General features: G+C 42.4%; 1 protein-coding gene and 1 long non-coding RNA gene across 2 annotated transcripts in view; both read right to left on the reverse strand.

The window, feature by feature from the left end:
- Window positions 1–13,556, reverse strand: part of LOC123750139 (alpha-2-macroglobulin-like) — a 434,012-nt gene that overhangs the window by 159,551 nt on the left and 260,905 nt on the right. The gene's annotated exons all lie outside the window — the stretch shown is intronic.
- On the reverse strand, window positions 11,239–12,072 carry LOC123750140 (uncharacterized). Its single transcript, XR_006771973.2, has 3 exons — window positions 11,934–12,072; window positions 11,697–11,823; window positions 11,239–11,317 (listed from the first exon to the last, which is right to left on the reverse strand). It is a non-coding gene; the product is annotated as an uncharacterized lncRNA (long non-coding RNA).

Below are 13,556 nucleotides of genomic sequence, written 5' to 3' on the forward strand. Positions count from 1 at the left end.
GCACATTAAACTGCAACCTGGCAACTAAGCATCCTGGGGACCATAAATTGCGAGTGACCATGCCCATCCCATCCATCCACAGATACCAAGTACCAGCTATTGGTACTGGTAATGGCTCCAAAGAGCCTCCACTTACGGGCTATTCATGCCCGTGTCCCCTTTTGGGTGGCATAATCTTTATTAATCAATCACCCTCCTCATGGTGTAGTGGTCTAGCTTGGCAGTACCAAGTGTGCAGGTTCACACCCTCCTCATGGTGTAGTGGTCTAGCTTGGCAGTACCAAGTGTGCAGGTTCACACCCTCCTCATGGTGTAGTGGTCTAGCTTGGCAGTACCAAGTGTGCAGGTTCACACCCTCCTCATGGTGTAGTGGTCTAGCTTGGCAGTACCAAGTGTGTAGGTTCACACCCTCCAAATCCAAAGAGCAATAGCTCAACCCCCTGCAAGCACAAATAGGTGAGTACAGTCCAGCCTAGCACCATACCTATAACAGCCAGTATTCTTAATCTAATAAACACAACAATTAGTATTATAGAGGTATGATACAGTGTATGTGAATATGTAATCAAATGACCTTAATTGTGGTCCAAATACTATTAACTAAGTACAAGAGATTATATTCAATATGATAAACGTATATGATAAAATAAAGATAACTAAGTTAGCAATTGTTAACTTAATATATATTATATATGTACAGATATATATTCAATTTATATGAAGAGATTCAGTTGAGCTTGACTTGACTTTCAATGACAATGACACTCATGAGTGTCTATATACATTGAAAAGCTTCAGTTACTGTAATATTAATAAAAACTTACTGAAATATGAGGCGTTGCCTCGCTCTGTAACGACAAACAGACTTATTGGATATATCAAAGTTATACAAGCATGCAATTGGCCAATTAATACATCAAAATAACTCAATATACTTATGTGTGAGTGCCGGGTGCCTGTCTGTCGAGTTGCCAGACTGCTTAACTCTCTTGTCGAGTTTAGGAACTATATTTTATGTCACAGCTTCGCTGTTTATTATTCTGGTAGCGTTGTTAATTGATTATGTCCATAATTGCATTTGCAGTCGGATAAGATAGGTGTGGTGGAGGCGGCGTTACTTGGTGTGCTCCACTCGACACTCCTATTTATCAAAGTACTAGGATTTTTTCTGTGTAGATATTGTCCAAGTACTCACCCAGTTCTAGAGAATAATCACTGGTGATAATGATATGTCATTATAGCGTCCTTTACAGTATAATGTTCGCAAGGTACCGTCACACGTTTCCACTCTATATGTAAACAAACGCTTTATGCCCCGGGGCGCCCCATAGGTCGCATCACTCAGGAGTTGGCTCCGCCCTCTTTCCTAGAGAGGATAGCTTCCAATGTATATTTATTGATTATTTTTACTCTCCAAACATATGATTGAGATAAGATGTGATTATAATATAATTAGATATGAGATTTAAAGATTATATGTAGTACATGCTAGTACTATTGAGTTTTATTAAGGATTTGATTTAATCCTTACCGGAAATCGATTGATTGTTCCAATCGTTTTTTTAATTAACATATTCTTCTCGAAGCTTCTAGATCCTTGAGAAATCATGCACAAAGTAATGTAGACACCATGGGCCCTAAGGCGTTTGTGATCATAGGCATTGTCATCTAGGATCCAGATGTAGGATATAGTGAATCTGTAGATGAATCTGAGATGATTTTAATATAATTTATATATGATATAGAAATAATACACTTCTTAGATAATAATATAGTGGGTAGAATTTTACTCATCTTCCAAAGGGAGAGAACTGGCACAGAGTCTAATATTAAGGACAATGTGAACCCCAGGTATCCTGCTGAATAGTCTACCAAGTGAGGGTTATTCTGCATACCTGACCAGAAATTAGGAGGTCAGAGGAAGAAAAAATATTAGGTAAACGACAGTGAGTGACTTAAAAGCATACAAGCAGAGGATGAGCATCTTATGAAAATTAAAGAGAATAAAGTGTCTGCATTTTGTGACATGACGCTGGCGGACATCGTAAAGTGTCACTTGAGTTGCCACAGTCGTCGGGAATGGACGTACGTCACTGTCTCCTGGGAAGATAGATGAATACTGTTCTGGATAAAGTGTATGAGTGAAGGCTACAGTGTACAACTAGCGAGGAAGCTGCCGAGGACGTGACGCACGTCATTTATCAGTATTTATGAAGATATTAGAGACAGCCTAGTGGGTGGTCTTGCCTGTGTGGAACTCTAATGTGTTATATAATCGAGTGGAGGAGAGTAAGCAGGTATTTCTGTGTGAAGCCTGCCAGGAGTCTTTGTGTACTCAAGTCAGGAGGAGATAAGCTGTGAGAGGCAGACCTGAAGTGATTTTGTTGGGCTGCCAGGAGTGATGCCATCTTGGAGCATCAGAGGGCAGGTGCCCTCACTTCCCGAATTCTGAAGTAAGCTCATTTGATTAGTTGGTAGAATATTTGCCAGTGCTTGATCGTGTGCCCAGCGATCATAGAGAATGTATATGAATATAGGGAAGACATTCTATTGAGACAGTGGGCTAATATAAGGAGTTATAGATAAGTCAACATGCTGGAGAGAGGAGCAACACATCCTCACTTGCTGGAGGTTAATGAGCAACTAAGGGGAGGCTGAGTACCCAAATGAGCCACAGAGACATTAGAAAGAACTTTTTCAGTGTCAGAGTAGTTAGTAAATGGAATGCACTAGGAAGTGATGTGGTGGAGGCTGACTCCATACACAGTTTCAAATGTAGATATGATAGAGCTCGAGCTCAGGAATCTGTACACAAGTAGATTGACGGTTGAGAGGCGGGACCAAAGAGCTAAAGCTCAACTCCCACAAGCACAAATAGGTGAGTACACTACACCAACCGTGTGTATGCGGGTGTTTCACACAGCTGCTGTATGTAAACAGCGTGCAGGAGGCTCACCACGGTAGCCCGCTGCTGGTCATTTACTGTTAGTCAAGTATTAAAGTCGGTAACCAAACAATGGCTTTATGTCAACCCAACAACCAAGACCATCCACAACAACACAAAACACCACAACTCCCAAATAGATTACATTGTTTTTTCTTTCAACAGTGTAATTTGACTGCATTTTATATGTTGTGTCCGTTTTGATATTTTCGTTTTCTCCATGGCTCAGTAGCTGAAATTTATTCATTAATCGTCATATTATTTTCATTGACCCATTGAAAGGCCTATACGATTGAAGGTTTGCTGTGTCCTCTATACTGTCTACTCCCATGAAAATTCTAGTGTCATCTGCAAATGATGATGCATTATTGAAGTTTATATCCTTGTCTATATCTGATATTAGGATGAGAAAAAGTACCGGAGCAAGTACGGTTCCTTGGGAGACTGAGCTTTTCACTGTAGATGATATAGATTTTACTGTGTTGAATATTACACTCAGCATTTTGTTTGTTAGGAAGTTAAAGATACAACCCCCTACTTTGCCAGTAATTCCTTTTGCACGCATTTTATGTGCAACAACACCATGGTCACAGTTGTCGAAAGCTTTTGCAAAGTCTGTGTATATTACATCAGCATTTCGCTTGTCTTCCACGACACCTAAGGCCATGCCACAGTGGTCAAGCTATTGTGATAAGCAGGAGTGCCTGTTCTGATGTTATGTTGGCTAGGGTTATGTAGACTGTGATTCCTTGTGTTTTGTGATCTTACTTGTTAGTACACCTTCCAAGTGCTATATAGACGTAATAGCTTAGCGCTTTCTCCTGATAGTTCGTTCCCTTCTCTGATGCTGTATTAGTAGAATATACAACCGGAGTGTGTGGGAATGAAGATTCCGTCAGCTAGTTTTCTAGATTAGGCTAGAGTCGCTCTAGGGACTCTAGACAAGAAGTTTTCAAACTACATGCACTTGTGTGGTGTTGGATGAAAGCTTATGTTAAGGACTGTCGTTTGGGACTAGCTAGGGGTCTGTGATTGCTCCTTAGAGAGAGTTACAGAATTTTTCCTGTTTCTGTGAAATGGGATGAGATTTGAGAGTGAGTGGTATGAAAGGGTACTTGACTCTCAACGGTTTTAGAGGTGGGGGGGACAGAGGGGTGAACGTCGCCTCCCCCCACCATGTGAGACACAGTGCCACTGTCCTAGGTCTCCCCCTCCTTGTTACGTCACGGGACGCCTCAGGGTGAGGGCGTCTGTGATTGGAAGCGGCACCTCTGCCTCTAGGTGAGTTTTGGCGTTAACGGCTGTAATTGGGAGCGGCACCATAGGGCCGTGCCGGCTTTGTGCTGATTGGTCAAGACAAGGTAGGGGGGGAGATATGGGCATTTGAGTTCCCCTATGCCGCCAAAAATCTTCAGTCTGAGCTGGGCGCCAAGCTGGGGAGAAAGTGTCTGGGTGGAGGTGGCATCCTCATTACTCATCGTGCATGGCACTCCTGCCATCCTGGGTTGTGTCGAGGCCAAATTTGCGTGAAATGGGGCCACGGAGCACGGAAGGAACAAGTGAAAAAATCTAAGAGACAGTGTTCACCCATGGGGCAGCTGGCAGGCCTCATGGTGTATCCGATTTGGTTCCTCACATCGGGTCCGAGTATCCTGTCTAGTGTTAACGAACAATTGGTGGATTAAGGGCAGGGCCTCCTAGTGTAATTGTGGTGATATTACAGGCCCCTGTTGGACTTTGAATTCCACCTGGCTGTGAACATGTGGTGACGCCGGCATTAACACACCCGGTGTACGAGCGAGGCATGCTCTGGTATGATGGGAGTGTAGGTGATCTCCCATCCCCATTCTGTATGCCTGTGGGTGCTAGCCAGCCAGCCTGAGGCAACCCCAGGTGGCCCCGCACCGCCCCGGCCACCCGCGCTGCCCCAGCCTGGGTGGGGCGCTGTGACGCCCTGCGCTACTCGTGGCCACCCCTTAGGGCCACATGGTGGCCACATGCCTTGGCCACCCCCTTGGGCCACGCTTGGCCACCTGCCCTGGACACCCTAGGGCCACACCTAGTAGACGCACGTGGAGCGAGCTAGGTGTTCTGCAGCCAGTGAGGTAGTGACCGGGCAAATGAATGTGTTGAGGATTTAAGGAGCCGTGAGTACAAAAATCATTGTTATAGTGTCTCAGAACTGTTGTTAATTTCGGTAACAGCTGGGTTGTCCCATAGCGCCTGCCAGGCGAGGGAAGCAGCTGAGAGACAGCTGTCTGTACTGACGTCCAGGTGACTGGTTGTGATGTACCTGGAGATGGATGTTGTACACAGTACCACACTGTAGATGTATATAGTTATATGTTGTGTGTAGACTGACTCGAGTATGTAACTGGTCAGTGTAGAGACTTACCATATAAGTGATCCAGTTCTGTCGATTCTATATAATCGTTCAGTCTAGATTAATGCCATGTTGCCGCATATTAATTATATCATTGCAGAGGTAGGCAGGCCAGTGTTGCAGGGTTGTCAGTGGATACCCTGAGGTCTGTATAATTATGGATAATTGATCTAGTGATATAATTTTCATTGATTATGTGAATGCCATTTCCATGTGTTTCATTTGCATGTATATGTATGTACTTTATTGTGTGGTGAGTCAGTAGATGAGATTGCTGACTGATTGCCTAATGATGTCATTAGCATGTGGAGTATGCTGACGGCATCATTATGTGTAAGTTTGGGCAGTGTTGTTGTTGGTATACATAATATTGTCCCCTTGCCAATTTTGGAATGTCAATTCTACACTTGTGCCAGAGGTCGTGAGGGGCGTGACTTGCGGATGATGTTGAAGAGGGGTGTGCTTGCCAAGCCTCTGGGTGATTCCCCCTTCTCTGAGCCCCTCATTCTGCCTGGTTCTTTTGATGATTCCCTGGGCGATGTTCCAGTTACAGTCGGAGGTCCCATCGCCCGATAGTTCAGCCTGTCCTCGCATACGAAGATCCAAGCTAGTTAATCCAGCCGCCAAACCTTCTGTTTATGAATGAAAAACGATTTACACACGACTCACAACTGATGACGTCCAAACACTTCCGGAACAAGTACTTCACTGACGAGTTTTATTTGAATCACAACGCGGTAAATGCTTCACCCACATACTACAAACACAAATAATCGACAGTTGAACCTAATCACCTAACCTAACCTAACCAGTGCCTAAATATGCACAATATGCTAATATAAAATAATATTCATTTATATTTATATTTGATTTTATTTAAATAAAATAATATTAAGTTATATTTATATTTGATTTTATTTAAATAAAATAATATTAATTTATATTTATATTTGATTTTATTTAAATAAAATAATATTAATTTATATTTGAGAAAAGTTTAGTTATGAATGAACAGAATGTTAAAATTGATGACTGCGTCTTTGGGGTCGACCGCTGGATAGAATGGACTTGGTCTGAGAACGGGTTATTGCTACAGTGTCTCGACGTTCATGAACGGTGAGCTTTGAATGTCTAAAGGAAACGTTGTTTCCCTTGTATTTGTGACTGGTATAAGGAGAAGCGTAAGAGGATGTTTATTGTAGAGATTTTGTTGTATAAAGACCAGATTCGTGGAGTTGGAGGAGGAGATGGCCGCGGGGGTGCAGGTCCGAGCTAGGGTAGTGGAGCGGTTGTTTAAGGAACGTATTTCACAGTTCTTGCTCTAAAAAGAGGAGGAGGATCGTGAGTCGGTGTTGACTAGTCTTCGTATGCCTGAAGGTTCGATTTTGTCGAATACGGATGGTGTGCTTTTGTATGGTCGGCAGGAGCTTGAAGAACGTTATAGGAGGGGGAGGGGGGGATCAGCGTATGGAGGAATTTGTTCTTGGGTTTGGTTCTCCTGGGTTGTCGTCGTTGGACTGTTCGCTTTTTGGAGGGTGAAGTTGATTTTACGGAGGTCTGGGATGTGGTACGGTCCTTGAGAAAGGGCCAGGTGTGTAGGAACCGACCTGTGAGATTTATATTTAATTTATAAGAATTTATATAGAATTTATACTTAAGTTAATTTATATATTTCGATAGCAATTTGTATGATGTTAAGTGGACTGTATTTCTGCAATAATCTCACAAATCGATCCTTACACATTAGGGGGGGTTTATATTGAATTTATATATATGGAGTCAATCAAACTACAGTATTAACTACATACATTAGTATACATTGAGGAGGTTCCTTATCTTATTGTACAGCAGGCTTAGTCCACCAGGTATAACTAGGATGTAGACACCAAATTATCCTCGATTGAGGCTAGCTTCCATCACGCAGTAACTGATGTATCAAGTCTTGCTTCCTCTTCTTGTACCTGTCAAAGGGCGCTTGCTGTAAAGCCAGAATCCTAATATATGACAGCTATATCAGAGAAAACACTGTATATTAAATCATAAGGACCAAGGCTTAATTACTTTTAGTATGAGGCGGTTCGCATTCTAACCGGTTCGCCCAATATCTACCTAACATTAATGGCCAAAAATGATTAGATAAACGGGTTTCGGTAGGCCACTTTCCTTGATTATGTTGACAGCATGTTGATGATGGAAGACCACTACTCTGATCTCCATCACACTTCGTCCAAGAGAAATTATAGGAGCCGAATTTGCTCCACTGCGCCTCTGGTCTTAAAAACAATGGCTGACCTCTTCCTCACTAACGCCTCCCTCACTTTGTAGAGATGTCAATAACTGATAGAAGGGTCACATTTACTTTATTTTGATACTGATAATTAAGTTAATTCAAATGAGATGTTTTTATGATGGCAAAAGTCCAAAGACTAATGTATTTAAGAATAATTCACAACACAACAGCTGGTGAATTTATAATAGTATGTGGCAAAGATATCCCGTTTTCTATTGACGGAAAATTCCACTCCAAGCTACATTTTCTATGGGTTAACTTGTGTATACAAGGGAAGCAATATTATCTGCAATTGCATGCAATATTATTATATGGTGTCGGATTTTCCGACAAGGTGCCTGGGTATGATGGGCTGCCGGCGGAGTTTTATGTAACATGTTGGGATATTATTGGAGCTGATTTCAGAGAGGTGGTCCAGTTTTGTTTTACGCATATGCGGTTGGTGGGGTCCTATCGCTTGGAATTGTGCGACTCTTTCCTAAGCCTGGCGACGTATTCTTTGCTAATTGGCGTCCGATAACGCTTCTCAATCAGGATTACAAGATCATATCGAAACTGTTAGTGAATCGACTTTAGTCAGTGGTGGGCTCTCTGCTTTCTCGGGAACAGTTTTGTGGGGTGTCGAGTAGGTCGTTGGTCCATTGCAACAACTGGTCCGGGATCTGATTGTCTATCTGTTGCAGTCTGGGGGTTCGGCAGCTTTGATGAAAATGGACTGATCCAAAGCCTTCGACCATGTGGCCATTGATTTTGTATTGTGGTGTTTTGAGAGGCTTGGCGTTGCCCCCCAGTTTATACATTGGGTGCGTATTTGTTGTATGAGGGGTGTTGTAGTTGAGAGTGTGTGCGGATGGGTTGTTTAATACTCCGCTTTCCATTGGGCGCTCGGTTCGGCAGGGCTTCCCCTGTCGATGCTTATGTATGTATGTAATATTTCAGAAACCGTTGTTTCGAGCGGTGCGGGCCAGTGGCTCTATCGTCTCTCCATAGTTGCCCAACAGGTTTGACCTGAGAATAGGTGGGTATGCTAATGATACGACTGTGTTTGTGGCTACAGTGGATTCAGTGGTTGGTGTGAAGGACGTGGTGCATAGTTTTGAGCTGGCCACAGGTGCTGTCACCACTCGCCAAAAATCTTGTATTATGGGGCTGGGGAGTTGTGCTGGTCGGGAGTCGTAGGAGGGGTCGTGGCTGCCGGTGGTGCGATCAGTTCGTATGCTGGGCATCACATGGTTTGTTTCTTATGAGGAATTATTGTTGCATAATTGGGTGGCGGTTGCTCGCTCGGTGGCGGCGTTGGGGATGTTGTCCAAGAAGGTCTTGACGATTTTTCAGCAAGCACTAATCGTCTGTTGTCGAGTTCTTTCTAAGGTATGGTATTTAGTTCATTATTTCCCATTGAGCAGGGCCCGTGCGCTGGATTTAGAAAAGATTGTTTTTCGGTATGTGTGGTGTGGCCGCTACCAACCGATGGTTCGCAGGTCCTCCTTGTGTCAGGGTCTGGCTGGCTGATGTGTATGTAAAGTCGATGGCTTTTTTGGGGGTGATGTTTCGTAGGGTGCTTGAGTTAGGGGATGGTCTCAAATTCCTGGCTCTGTACTTCAGTTCCATGCAGGGGAGTTATCTAATGGAGGTGCCGGTCTGTATGGACTTAGCATTCGTCACGCTGCCGGTCTACTCCTGTGGCGCACTGTGTGGAGGGGTTGTATCCGTTATTTGATTGGGGGGCAGAGTGCGGCTCTCTGCGGGCGCCGTTTCTGGACCCTAAATAACGGGAGTTGATGTTTCGATTTCTTCATGAGATTCTGGCTACCAATGAGCGGTTGTTTATGTTAGGTATTGTGGGCTCAGCTGGTTGTGTCCACTGGGGGGGGGGGCGGGCGAGTCTCAACTTCGTGTGTTTTACTTTTGTCGGCGGGTTTCTTGTTTGGTAGACTGGGTTCGGGGTATGAATGTTACCTTCTGTGGGTCTGATTTGCGGGTAGATTTGCTGCGATTTTTCCTCTTGTCGTTTCCGGGAGGGAATAGTAGAGTTTGTAACATGTTAGGGATGTTGGCGTCCGACTACATTTTTTGTTTGTGGGTTAGTAGATTAGAAAGGTACGATGTGACTCAGATATTTGGGTCCTTGAGGAAAAGGCTGCACTACACGATGTGGTGGCTACAGTGATTCGAAGGTTCTTGCTCGGTGGTTCACGACGGCTTATGTTGCTGCTGCTCAAGTCTTATAGGGTTTAGCAGGCGGCGGCGTTAGTCGTTGTATCGTGGGTTGAGGCTGCATCCTCACCCTTAAATGATTGTATGGGTTTCCATAATCCTGTTATTTTTATTGGATGTTTGTGTGAATCGGCTGATGTAGGTTATATTGTGTTAGGCCTGGACCCTTGAGTTGGCTGTCCGCCGTTGCTTGTCATGCTGCTGGGTGGTGTCCAGCCTTGCTTGTCATGCTGCTGGCTGGTGTCCAGCCTTGCCAGGAGAACTGCAATGTGGTTTTATATTATTGCCATTGTGTGGGCTGGTCCATTTTCTTTATTAGATTTCCCTTGTAGGGAATTATTATGTTGGTATGTTTTCTGTATTTGTTACGTATCTTGGTGGGTGGTAACGGCCTCCGTTAGTTGAGGACCATTGTGTATGTTATTATGTCTTATGATTTCTGTATATACTGTTATGTGTTTTTAGTGCTCTGTTTTTACGGTACCTTATTTGTGTTCCACTTGAGTGGTTGTTGTGGTACCTTATGTTGGAAATAACCAATAGTTTTATACATCTTTGTATTTTATGCAACCTTTATATTAACCACCAGTAGTTACTAAAATCACTAACTTGTAGATTTAATCATTATCTTGATTTATTTAAACATATTGCCAGATTCTTCCTAGTCAGAGTGACGACGTGAGGAACGACAGGCAGTAACATGAATTCTCTCCACATTTAGTTGGATTTATAACAAGAGTCCAGTTTATCATTTCCTTTACTAAAAATAGTTACTTACTAATAAGATTAATTTCGTAGTATGCAACCACTTACTGGAACTCCCTTATTTAGTTGATATTGAACATTCTAGAGGAAATTACTTTAATGTAAATGATTTTACTTTAATTTCCTCGATTAGCTGCACAACTTTAATAAACCAATTTATGTTACGAGAAATTCTAATTTATCACAGAAGAATTTAATGTGATATTAATACTCGCCATTATCTCTTCCTTTCTTAGTCAATTGCGATATATATATATACATTTACGCTCGAGATGTCTATCGAGAGCCGCGCATGCGCAATAAGGAAGAGCAGGATGACGGGAGAGCGTCACTAGACACGAGAGAACGAGAGAGCACGGCGTTGTCGCCATTGTCAGCGTGTAGCAGAGCTACGTTTTGATCCCATTTATTTCGCTCCAACGACCAGTAGAGCGGTGCCACGTTATCTGGCACAATAGCCGTGTCCCAGACTAGTATATGAGCAATTCCAAAGTCAACGCCTTTCAAGCAGCAGCTGGAGGACGAAAAATTGCTCAAGTCTCCACATCAACGGACACATGGCTCGGCAGCTGGGTTTACCTTTTTGTTATTATGTGGTCACAATTAACATTTAGGGGTTTGTCAGATGAAAATTAAAAGTTGTTGTAGGGCATTGAAAATTTATTATCCTGATACATGTGAAAGGTGCTGCACCTGGGCCAAGTTTCAGCATCGCAGCCTAAATAGAGAGGGAGAAAAAAAATAAAGTTTTTTTTAGACAATTTTTTAACAATGTTCAAATCATTTCACAGCCCACAATTGTGAACCGAAATCAGTTCTATGACACTTAGCTATGACCTTACTATATAATAAAGATTTGTCTGGTGGATTTTTATCCCAGATGTATTTAGTGCAATAATACAGATTTTGCAAATTTCCCAAAAATCCTATGTAACAATATGATATTTATAAATATTTATAAAATCAATAAATCTACGTAGAAAGAAAAGCCACCACAATGTTTTAGAGACATAAACTCTACATATAATGTGCAAGTTTCATGTAAAGTGAATAATAAATAAAGTCTGTGAAAGCAGATAAAATTGTAAAATATTTACCTGCACAAACGAAGGTCAAAGTTCAGCCACCTTTAGCTGAGGTTGATGTTGACCAATATCATTCAAAATTTGCACCCTTGTAGATAGGCTTGGGTTCAGTAAGGTGTACAAGTTCCATGCAGATCGCCTGATAAATAAAAAAAAAATTAAAAAAAAAAAATTATATATTTGCCATCAGTTTTATATGTACAAATATTTATGAAGTAATATCACAATATAACACTAAAACATACTAACCTAATATAATTGGTCAGAAATATGGGTCCTCAAGGTGGCACTGGAGTGGCACTAGTAGGCACCTGCCCATAGCTGGGGCCCCCTCAGGGGCCTTTCTTTGTTTGGTTTTGCGTCTCGTTGGTCTCTGCATATCCTTGTCCTTTTTGTTCAAGTACCAGTCCAGTTAGATTTGGAGTAGCAGGTGCAAGACCTGGAGTAGAAGGTGGAAAATGTGCGGTGGCAGAGGGTGCGATTGTGGGGGGGGGGGGCAGAGGGTGCGATTGTGGGGGGGGGCAGAGGGTGCGATTGTGGGGGGGGGGGCAGCGGGCTGCAACACTTGCGGCTGAGTGGCCGCCTCGATCTTCACTCGTCAAAGTGCGTAATCTACCGATTCTGGCCAGCTCGCACCTTCTACGGGCAGCTAGCATGCTTTCATAGTTTTCCTCATCTTCGTTTTGTACGTCATTTTGCAGTAAAAATAGCACAAATTGTGGGAGCGCATCCACGATACATCCACCAGCTGAGGGACACAAAGAGTGACTGACTTAGCCAGCAAGCCCATCCCTCTCTCACACGAGACTGTTGCCAATGAGTGAGTTTATATTCGTTTTATGCATAACACGTTATTTTCCACGCTATTACGAAATATTAGACTTCTACAATGTAAGACACAACACCCCACGGCGCACCCAGGCCGCGAGAACCGGATTCACGAAAGTTGCAGCGGGAAATTTGACTCTAATTACGTTATTTTTCAAGATAACATAAAACGGTTTGCACCACAGTGTTGCCAGAACGTTGTAGTATTTTTCAGAATTTTTCGTAAATTTTCGAAATTTTTCGGATTTGAGCATAGATGTCCCCTTAGGCTAGTTGTCATTAGGCCGTAGAACAAACAAACAAATCCCGTACGTGTCTTGAGTGATTTTACAATTTAAATAGATGATTATTTTATTATTTCTCTCTAGAAGAAATTTATAGTGCTTGAATATAAATTGCACAGATATTGGCTGAAATTTCCTACAGTTATCCTCATGATTTAGGATTTATTTGTAGTTACTTATTATGTAGAAGATTTCTACAATGTAATTGCCTTTCAGTACCAAGGCGACGTCAACCGAGGTGTTAGGCTTCCCCACCGTTCCGTGCAACAATTTGCCCTATGCAACACGTCGTCGGTGGAGCGTAGCAACTGATTACACCTCACTAGATTTACAGCTAAGCTGTCCCTTTTTTATCTGTTGCAATAACTCTGTAATTACAGTTGTGATTTCTAAAGGAGATCAATTATACTAACCCATTGATTTACTGATACTGTTCAACATTTCAGTAGTATATTGAGGAGCATTTACCTCCAATTAATATTATATAATCAACCTTATTTACTTTCATATTTTATTTACTCTGGTGAAGAACCAGCACCAGAATAATACAAGGGATGTATTAATCTTTTAGCATGTAACCCCCCAATTTTGTGTAAGTTAATTTGACTCCATTTATATCAGAAATACAGTTTCACTAAGATCCATAGGACAATAGTTCTAGGGAACAGTTTTTCCATTGCTTTATTTTGTTTTCCACTTTTTCTCAAAAAGTGGTGGTCCTTCATAGCAATCGAAGTATATATTTAATTATTAGTTATTG

The sequence above is a fragment of the Procambarus clarkii genome, chromosome 18 (assembly GCF_040958095.1).
Source record: "Procambarus clarkii isolate CNS0578487 chromosome 18, FALCON_Pclarkii_2.0, whole genome shotgun sequence".
NCBI classification, from domain to species: Eukaryota; Metazoa; Arthropoda; class Malacostraca; order Decapoda; family Cambaridae; genus Procambarus; species Procambarus clarkii.